This window comes from Ambystoma mexicanum, chromosome 6p (assembly GCF_040938575.1).
Source record: "Ambystoma mexicanum isolate Mex_15411 chromosome 6p, UKY_AmexF1_1, whole genome shotgun sequence".
NCBI lineage: Eukaryota > Metazoa > Chordata > Amphibia > Caudata > Ambystomatidae > Ambystoma > Ambystoma mexicanum.
Genome location: NC_090935.1, coordinates 1278694937 through 1278712065, shown reverse-complemented (window position 1 = coordinate 1278712065; position 17129 = coordinate 1278694937). Strand labels below are relative to the sequence as shown.

At 44.0% G+C, this 17129-nt stretch overlaps 1 protein-coding gene across 22 annotated transcripts in view; it reads left to right on the top strand.

Annotated features, from left to right (window-relative positions):
• The window catches only part of PTPRD (protein tyrosine phosphatase receptor type D), a 4803934-nt gene that overhangs the window by 3875519 nt on the left and 911286 nt on the right, over positions 1 to 17129 (top strand). For all 22 annotated transcript variants that reach the window (XM_069625937.1, XM_069625939.1, XM_069625938.1 and 19 more), the window contains one exon: positions 12321 to 12356. The gene's annotated coding sequence lies outside the window, so the exon portion shown is untranslated. The remainder of the gene's footprint in view (positions 1 to 12320; positions 12357 to 17129) is intronic.

Genomic DNA, 17129 nt, shown 5'->3' with positions numbered 1-17129 from the left:
ATACACATTAGAGGGGCTCTATGGTGTGCTCCAGATTTCGAAACGGTCTTACTGTGACAACATTTTACTGCGTACCGCCAGGATGTACCTTATATGACGAACCTCAAAAGAACACCCTGAGAAGCAGCAAATGTACACAAAGGAGGTCATGTGCGGATTGAAGAAATGGCGAGTTCTAGAGCAGTGGCAGTCATTTCCCGAGAAATGGTGTGCGGTTCCAAACTGACACCATACTCTCTTGGCACCCTGGGTGACCTCCAAAATGGGACATACCAGGTCCTTTGATCCTGAGTGTGGACAGTCATTTATTTTTAAAAAACCTTCACCAATGACATAGAACTGCAGAATATTAATAGATAGTGTAGAAACGTCGTGCTGCTTAACCGAGCACCAATAATGGCACATTGGTGCTCATTACGGGGTTGCTGGTAAAAACCGCCAGTAGGCGGTGGGTTAACGCTAAACCCGTAACACCCTTACTGCCGCCTGATATCCCGGTGCCACCGGGATACCACAAGCATCTGCGGTAACAGTAAATCCCCATTTTCATGGAGACCGATAGTTGCTAACGGGGCCGGTGCTTCAGTGACAACCATGCCAGTAGAGGCCTGAAAACCCAGCAGATCAGGCCTTCAAGGGGATCCGCGGCCCCTACCGGCATTGTTGTAGTATGACGGTCCAGAAAGGGTGCTGGTACGTTGCTACCGGAACCCTTATTTCCAAACCACCATACATATAATGAGGGCTATTGTCTTTACAAGATCAGTTGTGGCATAGAAAGCCATTGGGACTGCCAGCACCCACTAAATGACGTTCATGAGCTGGAAGGGCTTATGAATGACTCTTTCTTCCTCTGATGAAGTAGGGCCATCAGAATGCACCCAGAGGAGATTTACTTGTCAGAGTGGATATCATGGGGTGAGTACTATAGAAAGGTATGACCGCTAAGTATAGGCGGCCATCTTTTAAAGTAGCGGCACAGCCACAAAAAAAGAAGCTTAGCATAAGTTGAAGCTTCGCCAAAAGGTCAAAATGAATAAGAAATGGCTCCACTGTTAGTGGGAGGAGTTAGAGTTAGGAGCGTGTCGCTGCGTGTGTACTTTGTCTTGACAGTCCAGCATGCCGGTAAGTGGCCCGTTGTGGGCCAAGGGGGGTGCAGTCTAAGTAAAGCATTATAGCCTGCTGGGAATCAGGGATCATCGCCTAAGGGTGTGCCGCTGGCCACGAAGAAGAAATGCATCGCCCACTAAGTGCATCTGAAGGTAAAAGGAATAATCTGCCAAGCAAGGGCTTTTTAGGTGTGTGTGGTTGTGTGAAAGTTACGCTTCTTCACATCTTCAGAGCATCTTTAGTTTTGGGGAGCTTTTGGGGTGTTGGAGATTTCAGTGACCCGTGGAGATGCCGAGGCCTATTCCTTTAAGAGCAGGGTTATGATATTCGGCCCCATGCAGATGAGCACGTCTGCTTTGACTGCGCCACAGCAGGGCGAGGCAAACATCCCTTCCCACCCCATTAATTGGTGGTAGCAAAAGACCCATCTCTGAAGCTCGCCCATTCACTCCATGGATAGTACACCCTTGTCCAGGTATATCGTTTTCTATTAAGTTCCCTCTGTGTGCAGGTCTTGATGGTTTGATGCCATTGCCAGCTGTGTAAATGTCTTTGAAAGGCAAAGGTTCTAAATGAGTGCAAAGGTGAGGTGTCACTTCTTAAATGAAATACTGAAGGTTCTGGCTGCAGAGGCGTGTCTAAGCAGGGCTCAAGTCGACGGTACACGCGGGCGGACGGAGTCCCCCCACTTTATTCAGAGGGGAGACTCAGTCCCCCCACAGCTAAAAGAGAAACATGGATGTCCCCTTTGAATTTATAAAGAACTCAGGGATCAAACTGCAGTTGTCAGGTTTGTAGGGCGGACACCACCACTGCACTATATAACCGGATCAAAAATAACAAACAACTAATGGTGAAATGCCGCATTTGGGCACTACAAGTCCCAGAGAACACATGTGTATTGGTTCTTGGAGTTTAAAACATGCACACATTTTAACGTTTTCAAAATCACTATTAGAAGATAACATCCTGTCTTGGTTTTGTTTGTGTTGATTTTATGAAAGGCAAATGCCATTCGCCCTTTTCAATTTACGTGGGTATGCAAAGCCAATTTAATGAAATGTGCATATTTCACCTTGATATGCTAATTTCTGAAAACGTCACATCCGATTGCGTTTGTTGATGAGTCCCCCCACTTTAATTTTTAGGACTTGACCCCTGTCTCTAAGGGTGGGCTGGGAGGGGTTATAGCCCGAGCTTTGGGTTTAGCCTGGAAAAGAAGTCCAGGGGCTGCAACCAAAAATCTAGCTAGCCCCGAGTCCCCACAGTTCCAACATTAGCGTGGCCCCGGATCTTTTAGAAACCGAGCAACACCCCTGACTGGCTGAACTGTGCCAATAGCTGTTTGCGGGTTCGTAGAAGCACCCTTGCCATTAAACGGTACCCTGGGTACGTGTGTTAACAACAATAGCCCAGGAGGGACATGGGCAGAGAGGGTGGTGTGACGTACACACGCATGCGCACACACGCGCACCTGTATAAGCATGGCAGGCGTTCGGTTTTCAAGCATGGCCTCCTGGCGATTCCAGAGCCAAAAAAGCCACGATTCAAGATAACGGGTGTCAAGGACAAATGCCACTAAGAAATCTAAATTCCAGTTTAATTAAGAAGCATACATATTTTTCAGTGTAGACCCTATACAGTAAGCGGAAGTGGCAGCTGCTCATTACAGGCGGCATTGGAACAGAATGGAAAACATGGCTACTTGTTAATTAAAGCTGTTTGTTTCTGATACACAACCACTATTGACAAGTGGGTGGAATCTAAAAAGGCTATTGATAAGTGCAGCTTTTCTGTTGGCTGTGAGGTCTCCGAGCTAACAGTGGACGGGGTTGTTAACGTGTGGCCTCGGTGGCAGACGTAAAGCAGGCCTCCATGCACAAGAAGAGTGAACTAGGTCATTTCAAATGTCCCCGTCGTTCATTCCTCCTCTGCCCTCACATATAAAACAGTTGTGTTCCAATGAATTATGAAAGGGTCCTTGGCTTTCTAGCAGAAGAGGTCACTTTTACAGAATACAATTTGGGGACTCTATTAGATTGCATGCCAATAAATATGTCTGTTCCCAGTGTTCGCTGGTTTGGCCTGCATTTTCTCCTGGGTCAAGGACCACTTCTGATACGTATTTCTTCACGGAAAGCTCGGTGCACGCAATGGCCTAGTGCTGAAAAGTGCATGCACATTTTCAAGTACGTGACAAGTTCTGCTGAGTTTTGTTAAACAAAAAATATATACCCAATGTTCACAGATATTGGAAACCAGGAGCAAAGTGTGTCTACTGTACATGCGCACAACCTGTGCCCACATGGGACCAGATTATTGAAACTTTGCACCAGTGCAAGTGCAATTTTGCATGGTTAGCACTATGGCAAAGTTTGAACTAGTTCACAAAACATTGGGGCAACATTAGAAAACTTTCCACCATGGCAAGTGGAATTTTGTATGGTTTTAGCACTATGGCAAATTTTGCCCTAGTTCACAAAACATTGGGTCAACATTAGAAAACCTTTCCACCATGGCAAGTGCAATTTTGTATTGTAGTAGCACTAGGGCAACATCTGTGCCAGTGCAAAAAACGTACTTTTAATGCATTTTTGCACCTGGGCAAAGTTTACACTAATACTAATTCCAATACGTTTTAGCACCAGGACAAACGTTTGCCTGGTGCAAAAATGCATTGAAAACATAGGTGCTTGCCCTAGTACTGAGACAGTGCAAAATTGCACGTGCACCAGTGAAAAGTTTCTGTAATCTGGCCCCTGGTGATTCCTCAAGAATCCTAGGGACACAGGGAGCACTTTCCACATGTGGTACATTCCGCTTGAAATAACATAAGAGTTCATCCAGGAGCAAATTCTCAAGGAGAAAAGCACTGGCAGCGTCCTGGCTAATGGGAAGGTGAAATCTGGAAAAAAAATGAAAAATACACATCCCAATGGTAAAAGTACTGTCAAACGCTGGGGGGACGTAAACCACTTTTAGCAACATGACCTCCGACCTTTGCCTTGGTGTTACTGACCACAATTTATGAAATGTACCAGCTGCAGCCTATTTTTGAATGTAGGAAACATTGTTAAAAAGAGTCCCTGCAGATTTTCCTCATTCGGAAATCTCTCATGCACCACGTGGGTTGGAACAGGGGCAAGCTGTGAACAGTGGATCACAAAGCAAGGGACTTGCTCCTTTGAGGGGAATCAGCATGGTCTATGTTGACTGGCTGTGTGCCCCTTATTTGCATTGCTTGGCCAAGCTCCATAGGCCCTCCCATTTTACATATTAAAACTGCGTTCATTGTAGGTTTATCCAGTGACATATGTTCATGTGGGCGTGATTCACACAAATAATCCATTCTGTCCGCGCTCTACACAGGCACTGGTGCAAGTTTGCTGCAAAAACGCCTTGGTAAATAAGGCAGAGTTTGCACATATGCAAACTGTTTTCTCAATCAGGGTTATATGCTTTGTATCATATCCTTACTGTAAGAAAAGAAAAAAACAAGCATTGACACAAATCCAACAGTTTTGGCCTGTGTGTAGGCATGGACTAGGCTTTTTCCAGGCACTGCCATAATGGAACTACCTGACCATAAAATGACCACAGCTGACAAATGGTGTTAGTAACTGGGAATAATATGGCAGTGTCTGAACAATGTCTGATGCTGATGTTTGAGCCAAAACTGTTGGCTTTGCTAATTCTTGGATTAACAGGAATGTAGTGCAAGGAACAGATGCAAGAGCACACTTTTTGCTCATAAATCTAATGACTGAATGCACACTTGTTTAAGACATTTTTATTACACTGGGAACTGGTTTACAGTTGCAAATAAGCCATAAAATGTAGACTGCTTAGAAATAATACTGGCGTCCCCTTTCAAGCACAGTAGTATCTCAGCGAGATCGTAGGGGAGTGTGTGTATTGAGGAGGCAGCAGCAGGTAGTGGGTGGGAATGGCCATGGGCAGTCAATGCATGGGGAAGAAGCTAAACAGCACCCTTAGGCTGTATTCCTCCTCAAGTCCCATCTCTGTTAGCTTCACTTCCAATGCCAATGGTTTCCGATTATAGGCGTGACTTACAAAACCACCCAATAAACAGAACTAAAAATGGTTTATAAAATGTAGTCCTGAATTGCTTAGAAATGAGTAGTATGCCTTCTTCCGAAACCCCCCCAGCTTGCTTCTTTTCGCAATTGAAGAGAAAGTAAATGGATTTTGTTCAGAGATTAAACAAACCCACCTGCACCGTTTAACCTTCAAAACATCTTTGAAGGAATTCAATATTCATATTTGTTTCATTTCTTCCGGCCCCAGAATAGCAGAATCCGCCTTTCCTGGCTAACAAGCTGACTTGAACAGTAAGGTGTCATGTATAATCAGCTGAGTAACTACAGTGTAAAATGCCCAAAGATAACACAGCTCGTCAGGGTAAACTGAAGCTGACTGCAAACCACTTCTCCACCACGCCCACGGTCTGTCATTTGTCTACTTTCTTGTCTATTGATGTCTGATGTAGAGGATGCTTGTTAATAGTGTTGCTAGGCCTCCACACTCTCTATTTTCAGGACACTTTGGTTGCTGAAAAGTATTCTGGTGGTGGCACAAAAAATAATGTGCATTATTGAACAAGATTCTGTTTCCCTAATGATGATGCAGACTTTGCATTTGCAAACAATCTAAACATATTTAGACTCTTTGTAAATACAAAGAATGATGGTGTCCCTAATGCCCAGCACAGCACACTGTCCAAGTAACTGGGCCAGTGACATAGACTCCCAGGCACGGATTCATGGGCCGCCTGTGAACAGCATTAGGGAGACCTGCTCTGACATCGCGGTTTCCACCTCCTTCCCTGGGTGCTAGAAAATCAGCACATTGAAGAAAGGACGATTCTTCAACCCGCCCTCTTCCTGCCTGTCTCAAGCTGAGGGCAGAGTCAGAATGCTTACCCCAACCCTGTCCTGATTCCGCAGCAGGAAAGGGGAAGGGTGAAGGGGGGCCCCTGACCCTTGAGCTGCTGCCGGAATTTGGGGCGGCTGGGAGCTTGTATGTATGTTGGTGTTATGGTGCATCTGTTCGAAATTTGAGTAAGTGAGAGAGAATGTGTGCAGGTGTATAGTATGTAGTATGCATGTGTGCATATGTATGTGTAGTAATTAATTAATTAGGTAATGAATTGATGCTGAACCGCTCCCCCTCTATCTCTGGGTTTTCCCTGCCCTTGAACTCTTGGTGGATTGGACAGCATATGAATCTGCTTCCTGTTCTTAAAGTAGCATGGCATTTGTATTGGCATTATAGACAAACCCAACATGATGAGTGTTCTTAGGTGGGAATACTAGTCTGCATTGTTACATCCAGCAAGTACATGCTTTCTTACAATGGTATGATATTTTAACTGACATTAAGGGCCACGTTCATATGAATTTTCTTACATGTGCATACTCGCCTACATTGGCAAAGCCAGCATGGGTATGTTTTCTTACAGTATCATGATATGTTGTGCTTGCTTTATGAGTGAGGCCAACATGGTGAGCGTTCTTGGGTATTCATACTGGCCTACATTGATGTTGCTAGAATGAAAATATTTTCTTACAGTGGTATGGCATTTTTACTGGAATTATAGCAAAATCCAACATTTGTACTATTATGTGACACTTGCCTACATTGGTCATCCATTATGAACATGTTTTCTTAAAGTTGTCTGACATGTATTACTGGCAGTGTGAACAAAGCCAATATGAGTAGTGTTCTTTGGTGGGCATACTTGCCCACATTCACACATGGTGCTGCCAGCATGCACAAACTTCCTTACATGCAGCATGGCTTTTTTACTAGCTTTATAGGCAAAGCCAACACTTTTTTTTCACTTGGCACACTGCCCTACATTGGTGCAGCCAGCATTGACATGTTTGTTTACATTGCAATTGCCTCTTCTACTGGCATTATTGGCAAAGCCAATATGATGAGAGATTTTAGGTGGGCATATTGACCTACAATGGTTCATTCAGCATGGAACTGTTTTCTTACAGTGGCATAACATTTTATACCAGCATTATGGGTACAGCCAACAAGAGCGATCTTACATGTGCATACTGACGTACATTTGTGCAACCAGTATTACAGCGGTATGGCATTTTTACCTGCCATTATAAGCAGAGCCAACATTATGAGTGTTTTTACAAAGGCATACTGGCCTATGTTGTTGCATCCAATATAGACTAGTTTTCTTATAGTGCCATGGCATTTCCTACTGGCATAATTGGCAATGTTAACATGAAGGTCCTAATATGAGAATACTGCCCAATTTCCCAAGGCCTTAATGGATATGTTGTCATAAAGTGGCATGCATTTCTTTATAGCATTATTGAAAAACACAACGTGATTGTTATTATATGTGAATGCTGGCCTTCATTGGTTAAGCCAGCATGACACATTTGCTTACAGTAGCACAGTATTTTACTGGCATTATGGGCAAAGCCATGATGATGAGTGTTCTTACATGGGCGTATTGAAATACATTGGTGCAGCCAGTATGGTATCATTTTCTCCCAGTGTCATGGAATTTAATAAATGTATTATGGTCAAAGCCGAAATAATATGTTTTCTTAGGTGGGCATACTGGTTTTCATTGGTGTATTCAGTATGGACATGTTGTCTTACATTGCCATGCCATTTGTACTGGCATAAGGGGCAAAGCCAACATGAGTGTTCTTATGTGGGCACACTGGCCTACATCAGTGCAGCCAGCATACACATTTTTTTTTTACTGTGACATGCCATTTTTACTGGCATTGCCAGCATTATTGGTATTTGTACTGGAATTATTGCCATTATCAGAATTTTCAATGGCATTATTGCCACTCTGGGCCCTCTTCCTGCTTCTTCCTGTGAGGATAAGAACCTTGGTGTCATCTTTGACTCCACCCTATACTTCTCTCCTCACATCTCTGACATCTCTAAGAAGTCAAACTATCAGCTGCATCTCCTCAGAAGTTTTCTTCCTTTCCACTTTTCCAAAGAAGCTTACTGTCTCCAGACTGCTGGTCCTCTGTAGGCTGGACTACTGCAACAGCCACTTTCTAAATCTGGCGGCCTCTACTCTTCAACATTTACAACTTGTCCAGAACAGGACTGCAAGATTTGTCCTTGCCTCAAGCCCAGGGATCGGATCTCTCCAGTCCTGAAATGTCTACACTGGTTTCCCATGGCTGCAACGATCAATAACACGACCCAACGCATTGTCCACAAGCCTTCTGGGGCATAGGACCGCTCTACCTTCAATGTTCTTTTCCCATACCTCTTCCTTCTCGAGCTCTTCGCTCATCCACCTCCAACTTTCTGAGGGTCAGACGCTTCTCCAAGTAAAGAGTTGGGCCAGATCTCTCTCCTTGGCTGGGGCCTCCCTGTGGAACAACCTCCCTGCCTTTCTCAAACTTGAGCAGAACCACCTCCTGTTCTGGAAGCAACTAAAGACCTTCCTTTTGGCTTCTGCTTCTCACCTGCTGACGTACCTGACTGCTCTGTGCACTGGTCAACTGGATACCCACTGTACTTGGGCCCAAGCTCCTGCAAATTCAGTTGCCCTTGCACTGCCTCTTTGCTCCCCCAGCACTTAAGGGTCTGCACCTGCAACTCTACAGTTCCTTCTCTCTGCACTTATGAGCTACTTGCTGGCTGCACTTATTGATTTACCTGCACTTCTCCCTTCCCTTCCTCCTGGCACTTCTTCCCTTCCCTCTTCCCGGCACTTTTGTGATCTGAATGGCACAATCATTGTCTACTAAGATTGTTGTTTTGTCCTGCCTTTGTTTCTCCCTCCTTGTCCTGTTGCGCCTAGAAACAATTGTGTACAAGTGCGTTATAAATTACATATCATATCACATCAAAGCCAACATGTTGGCAAATTGGCCTATATTGCTCCAGCCAGCATAGATATGTTTTCCTACAGTTGCATGGCATGTTTGACTATCATTTTGTGGCAAACCTACATGATTAGTGTTCTTGTATGGGCATACTGTCCTTCAGTGGTGCAGCCAGTATAGATATGTTTATTATTATTTTTCTTTTTTTACAGTGGCATGGCATGTTATACTGGCATTATTGGGAAAGCCTACACACATGTCCTCTCACTTGCATGTGCCTACTCTCCTACATTGGTGCAGCCAGAATGGGTGTGCATTCTTACAGTGGCATGGCATGTTTTACCGGCTTTAACATGATGATTGTGCATACACGGGGCTGCTCACCTGCATTGGCACAGCTGTCAATAAATGTTCTCTTACAATTCGATGGCACCTTTTACTGAAATTATGTGTAACACCAACATATGGCTTTTTACATTGACACATTGGCCTACATCTGGGCAGCCAACTTGAATATGTTTTCATACAGTGGCAAGGCATTTTATACTGGCATTATGGGGAAAGTCAATATTATAATTGTTGTTACATAGGCATACTGGACTGCATTGGTGGAGCCAGAATGGACATGTTTTCTAACAATGGCATGACATTTTTAATGGCATTATGGGACAAAGTAACACAAATGTCCATACATGGTTATACTGGCCTAATGTGGTGCAGCCACATGGACATTTTTTTTACAATGACATGTGATTTTTTTTTTTTTACCGGCATAATGGGCAAAGCCAAAAGCCAACATGAGTTTGTTTTTACATGAGAATTACTGGCGTATATTGTTTTAGCCAGCATGGCCCTGTTTTCTTGCAGTGTCATTGCATTTCCTGCTGGCATGATGGGCAATGCCAAGATGATGATATTTTTTACGTGGACATATTGACCTACATTGCTGCAACATTTCTGGACATGTTTTCTTATAGAGGCAAGACATTTTCGTACTTGCATTACGGGCAAGGTCAACATGAGTGTGGTCTTATATGGGAATTACTGTCATATATTGGCATGTCCAGTATTGACATGTTTTTTTACAGTATGTGTCCTGCCATTATGTACAAAGCAAACATAAATGTGTTCCGATGTAGGAATACTAGAATATATTGGCACAGTCAGCATTGACATGTTTTGGCCCAGACAGCATAAACATTTTGTTTACACTCTTAGAATACTGGCATATATTGTGGACAAAGACATCATGAACATATGTTTGAAAGCCCTTTAATAAAACAGTTAGTAACACAGCCATTATTGGATACTTTCTTGTGTTACCTCACAAAACTGACTGATGCAAACTGTCAAACCAAAAGTACCCACAAAACATGGCATGTTTTCATCACATGCTATGTAAACTCATCAATGTACTCATTCCCGACACCTGAAATTCATAGGCACGTACAGCACACTATCTCCAAGTCCCTAGATTAGTGTACATGCGTAAATGTACATATGCTAAATTCCATGGGTTTCAGAGTTAGAAGTGGATTTTTAGTTATGATGCATACAGCGCATGCCTGGTGACCATGCAAGAGGCAGCCCAAATAACATAACAGACAACAAACATATGATCAAGTCTGCTTAAAGAAACATTGCTGTGGAAGTTACATTTGATGGCTTCGTGAGGACACAATTAACACTCACATCCCCAAAGGGGGATTTGGAGATTTGTAGATGTGCTTCCTGGGGCACACTTTTTGTGTGTGAGCCATGCGCCAGCTGAAAGCCTGCTTATTGCGTGTGCAGGTGCCCTTGGCCTCTGCTTTACTGCTGTGCACCATGATAAGCCTCTGGATGATGCAGTGGGCCAGTGGGCCCCTATGAGGGGTGGATGTAATCTCCACCTCCACCACTCCACAGGTGGGGGGGCCCTCATGGCATCCATGGACAAGGCTTATCCACAGGCAAGCCTAAACGGCAGACCACCTCAAAATGGCAAACATGTGAACGCAATGTGCATATTTCTTCAGTATTATGTTGAAAAACGTGCACATTGCTAGAATCTGTGAACACGTTAGAACATACAGTGTATGGATATTTCGACACATTCAAATAGCTCAACTATCCACGTCATAATTGAAAGTACTTATTTCTGGACGTTGATGAGCGTTTCTCGTTTACATAAATGCAGATATCTCAATAAATGCAGCTGAAACAACTGCAAGTTCAGAAATGCTTCACAACACTCTATCGGAACAGAATTCCCCGTCGCAATTCTGGGATGTTTCATCCTGTCCACACCTGTTACAATAAGTATCCGTCCTCTATACGTGCATCAACTTATCTCCCAGTCATTAGATGTTTTCCACAATATCTCAATAAAAATTGAATTTCAAAAATAAAAATAATGGGTATTATTAAAAGTGCCCTGGGGGGCAAGAACATAGAACACTGTGTGCCTTCCTTGTCATCGCGTGGGAGCTTTCGTCTGCTGAAACAGCAGGACCATATTGACTTAGATGCCCCTTAGGACGTCCAGTCTTCCCAAAGCAATACATTGAGCACATCCATCCTGAGACCACATGGAAGGGATGCAAGAACACGTCTCAAAGTATGACCTTTTGACCCAACGTAATGAGATGGCCTGTGATGTGATGGAACACATGATATTGATAATTAACCATGGAGCATGTTCTGGCTTTTCATACATTTAGGATGTGCTCATCTTCAATGGCAAATGTAAAAACAAAAATAGAGCGCTTCTAAAAGGGAACAAAATGGAATAGAGAGCGTTAAGGGTTTGCTTCAGAGATGTGTGTGTAAAACCCAGCAAAAATGCAGCCCTTAACCTTTCGGCGGGCCATACATTGAGCACCATGTATGTGGGTGTTCATAAGAGCAACGTGGATCACAGTAAAGACTGTATGAGCAGGAGCCAAAAGCAGCGGCATCTCCTACAGCATTAGGCAGGATCTACCCCTGGAGAGTGGGAGCTGCTACATACTGTGCCACAGGGCTACGTTCCACATGAGATGCCAATTATAGCATTGTGTCCCCTGGTATATGACAATAATGCATACAATGTCTTCTGTTCGTGCCCTAATGCTCCTTTGCCCACATTCCCACATCTAGAGAGTTAATGTCACATGCATATGTTAATGTGCGCTTCCTGGTAGCAGTCGATGTCATGTTCACTTGCGTCTTACAACAATTTCTATCCTTGAGCTATTATTCAGGCAACTTACATGTGATCATGCACGAGGGCTCTAGTATGACGTATGTGACTTTGTATTATTATTTTACATGTTAGGTTTTCGTTTTGCTTGCATTCGACTTGACTGTTGCTTTGTTTTCTCTCCACAGTTCTTTTGACCGCCCATCTTGCAAGGCACGCTGTAGGTGAGTCCCATTGTACCTCCATCCAGCTCCGTAATGTGGTTGTCTCTTTAAACAAGTCAACGGAGGGTTAGCTCATTCGCAGACGATTGACCTGGCAGAAGGTGCTTCACAAGTGTATGACTAAAGCAGAGTAGCTCTTTGCATCATAGAAGAAGCGCGTATACCACATAATGGAAAGTGGTCTTGTACTGCGCAATCCCTGCCACGTTGGTGGCCTCTTGGCTAGATTGGGATGATGAAAAAGTCAGGTATTAAAATCGATGAATTGCTTGTTGAAATACTAAGCAAGATGTTTTTTTAGCGAAATTAACAAGAACATACTAGAATTCCTTATTCATTGCGAAAAGTCAAATTGTTGAACTCTGAAAGGTTACACAATCAGATGAACTTCACTGTCCTAGGCAGGTGGTCTTCAAGTGCCAACTTGCAGGTTATTGTGCTTATGTTTCTCATGTTGTTCATGTGATAAATGCCATGAATGCCTTGTACATATCGCTGTTACTTACCTTTACCGCACACCTGAAATAATGGGAAGAGTTGCCTTTGTGGGTAGACAAAGGCACTGGTATGGTTGGGAAACCTATGAAAAGTTCTTAGTTTATGACAATCATGTTCAGTCCATCGTCAGCATGTTCAAACTAGGAAGCGTGGTGACGTCATAGGCCTGTGTTTACCATTTTAAAAATGCAGCATTACTGGTGGGGTGTGTCAGAGAAGTGCATAACCCCCATAGCATTTGACCACTCAATCCCAACATATTAAAATCAATTCTTAATGACCATGTCAAACTTTAATCAAATATTGGTTTGATTATAGACAATATCCTGGCAGGATTAAACTTCTTCTAGTTCTGCTCCATCAAAAGAGGACCATCAGTCAGACGGGCTACCTGGGAACATATATAAGTCGTAGTCGTGTCAGGGAAAGAGGATTACATCTGCTGTTATCCGCACAGAGATGGCACTTTAGATTATGCATGTAAGTCATGACAATGTACAATACAAATAGTGAGTATACTGGTAGGCGGAGAGGAGGTAGATATGAAACGAGTTTGTGTCAAAAGACGCTTTAAAGGTAGGTTTTCAAAGTTTGGCAGAATGCCGCGAGGAAATGGAAAAATTGCGAGTCTTCTGGGACATTTTAGCTGCAAAGCATTAGGAAGTCTGGATGGGTAGTTTTGACTTTTCTGGGTTTCGTGATATTCAGTGTGAATTGTTATTTGCTTCCGCTTGATCGGCCATTGCATGCTAACGTGACGGGGCTCTGCAACCTGTGGCTCACTAGGGGATTTGTACTACGACTCCCAGGATCCATGGCCATTGACTATGTTGGCTGAGGCTGATGGGAGTTGTAGCCCTAACGATTGTGAGAGCCAAACAGTGCAGGCCCCAATGGTATGTAATCCCCATGAAAATATGACATACTTTGAAATTGACTCTTGCACCTGAGGGTAGCCAATTGTGGTAGATTAGGGGTAACTTGATATGATTTATCTGGAAAGTGCCAGATACTCAATATGTAGTAATGTGTAATATTGCCATCAGACGAGCGAGGGACGATTTTTTAAAAACGTTTTTCTCCTTCCAGATGTTATAGAACAGAGGCCCAAAAACATTTCTAATATCTTTAAGTGCTGCCATGGGTATTATTTTCCCGAGAGGGTGATGTTGCTAAAGCACTCCCTTTTTGGCAGTATCTTCCGGATATGCAGGCGCCCATGAAGTGTGTCGGTGCTGCTGGGCAGCTTAGAGGTTGTACTCAGGCTTTCAGAGGTTTTATTGGTTCGATTTATTTGATAGTAGAGAGACTTCAGCTGTTTTTTGCTTGTCAGAGAAAGCAGTTTTTTTTTAAAGGCAAGCTTGAATCATTTTCTTATCAAAGAGCCAGCATGAGTCTTTGAACACGTTAGTGGTCTGCATTCGATGAAGAGTTCAGAGATGTGAAGACACTGACCTGCGGTGTCTGCCAAATGTCATCAGTTGTGGTTCAGGAAGACCTAAGGCATTCGTTTATGCGCAAGGAACAATGCGGGGTTCTTTTTAGCAGTTAGATCTCTGCACATTTCTGAACTGCTTCAGAGAAGCGCGGGGGAATATTACTCAGAACAGGTTCAGCGTCAGGAATCAGCCCTGAGTTCCCACAATGTGTTGAATTTATGAACACAAATCAAAAGTGGTTGATGGAATAAGCAATTTGGAAGCTGAAAGAGTACATCTTTTTATTTGAGAGTCGTTTTTGTGTATTTTCGTCCGCACAGAGAACGGGACAGGTTTTCTGGGGTTTGTAATCTTAGGCTGGTATTTTCAAACGGTCTACTCCATCCATTGCTTGACGTTTGTTTGTGTGCGCGAGTACCAATGGTTGGGACGAATGCTTATTGGCATGTTGACTGTTGAGGAGTGGAAAGATTTACGATGGAGTTTGTAGATTCCATGTATGTATCAGTGGTGTGCTTCATATTGGAGGGGAGGTTGTAGCTGTGCTAGAGCCTCCTCCACTATAGACCCAGTGATTCCCTAGAGATGTTTTCGAATGGATGCCAGAGGGTTCCTTTTGCCGGGCATTAATCTGTTTGGTGAGCTGGAGGTGAGTACTTGGTCAGAAAGCAGCCAGCGATGAATGGAATGATGTGACCCATATAGATGATGAGGGACAGTCAATGTAATGGAGTCCTTTGGAGCACGGGTGGCACACTGTGTGTTTCTTTTGTAAGCGTAAAATATACTTTTTGAGCTTGCAGTCACAAATGCCGCCCAGTTACCATCGCTAGACGCTCACCTACAGTTCTGAACCATCACGCAATTCATTGTGGCTATGCAAATTAGCTAAAAAGCATGCATTTGTCCACCCAATGAGGAAAGCGTCTTTGTCTTATAGGGCAGTGCTATTTTAGACATAGATGTATTAACCCCAGACAGAAAACTCTCAAGGATGTAGACATCCACATGTGTGTTGTTGTGTTGTTGGATGGAAGGTTGCTTTATGAGTTGTCATCTAGTAGATTGCAGAGCATGGAGACAGGGGAAGCCAGTGGAGCATGCATCTTCCAGTGCGTGCTGAGGTCTCCAAGAGGGATGTTCAATCTTTGGTCCAGCACCATCAAATATTGAGGCATGAAACTGTTGATTGTGTCTGGAGGTCTATATATATATATATATATATATAACAGAAGGGAGCTCAGTTCAAAGGAAGGGATCCACACTGTACTTAGTTCAGAACATAGGCACAAGATGGAGTAGCCCTTAGGAGCGAGAATGCCAGCTATTGGAGTAGCAGAGACCATGCTTCCAGGATTAATAGAACATCTCAAACAAGAAGCGTTTTTATGGAGTGTTTGGGGGCCTTAGTGCAGGCCTGCTGTTTGGCGTCTGCAGTGCTGATTGGTCAGGGTATCCGTACAACAAACCTAAAATAATAAACCGAATGGTAGATATGTTTGAATTTCGGCTGTACGAAAATTACATGCAGCTGAAAATTTCAAGAACATCTACCAATTCAGCATAATTACAGTGAACAAGGGGAGTGCAGGTTGTGGGGGTGTACGCCGCACCCTTGTTCCCTGTAATCACATCAGGGTTGCAGGGGTTCCACGGCCCACATAACGCATACAAAAAAATTACCATGCTGCGCTGGTTCCCATGCACGTAAATGAAGGGAACCGGCGTAGCAGAGGGATGTCGGAGGTGGCTGCACACAGCGAAGTGTGCTGTCTGAAGGTAAGTAACGGGGTGGGGGGGTGGGTTGTCAAAAATGTCAGTGGGAGCAGTGGCGTAACACAAGCTCTAGGGGCCCCCCTGCAAGCCATGCTGAGGGGGCCCCCCCAACTCGGCAACAAATCACAAGTCGAGCCACACTCTGGGCCGCCCTAGATTACCACGCTTGCGCAATACGCACAAACGTGTTGCTGAAGGGGTATGCCACACACTGCACTAGGAGAAAGATAGAAATATGTGTTTTAATGCAATATACAGCACACTTTGAGAAACATTGACTAAAAAGCCACAGTGTTTGCTATTGTTGTGTAGGGTAACAGCAATCCAAAACATGCAAGTCACCAACAGTGCACATGAACATTAATGCTTTGCTATTAAAAATGCCATGCCACAATGAAAACATGTCCACTGGCTGCACAATGTAGACCAGTGTAGACACATAATAACATTACAGTAACATTAAGACATACCTAGACTGGTTGCACCAAAATGCCAGTCGAAGCAATAAGACTCATCAAGAACGGAGCACACATTCAAGCCTGCGTCTCTACGGCCTCTAACAACACAGCCAAACTTAAATCTTCAAGGAACTGGCCAATCCTGTTGCGGTTTCTACATCTCCTGTTCCCTCAACAGGACCTCTGTACGGCGTTGGCCTCTCGCTTCTCTGCTAAAACTCAGGACATCCTGTCCACTATCCCCTCTTCCTCTCCCTCTCCCTTTCTCGGCCCCCTTTGTCCATCTCTCCCTCTCCTTCTCCTTTCTCCTCTTTCTCTCTAACACCTGACAAGGTTTCTAGACAAGTCCCATCTATGGAAGTGTCGTCGAAACAGGTGCTTGCCTGCTCCTCCAGAGCCATCAAGGACCACATTGACACGATCCAGCCTTGGCCGATTTCTGTAATCATTCTTTTGCCACTGGAACTTGCCCCTCATTCTTTTGCCACTGGAACTTTTCCCCTCTCCCAAATTCTTGGAAAATCTGGCCAACTGCCAGCTTACACTCCACACTGAATCTGTTGGTTGTCTCCATGACCATCAGTCTGGTTTAAGAGCTGCCA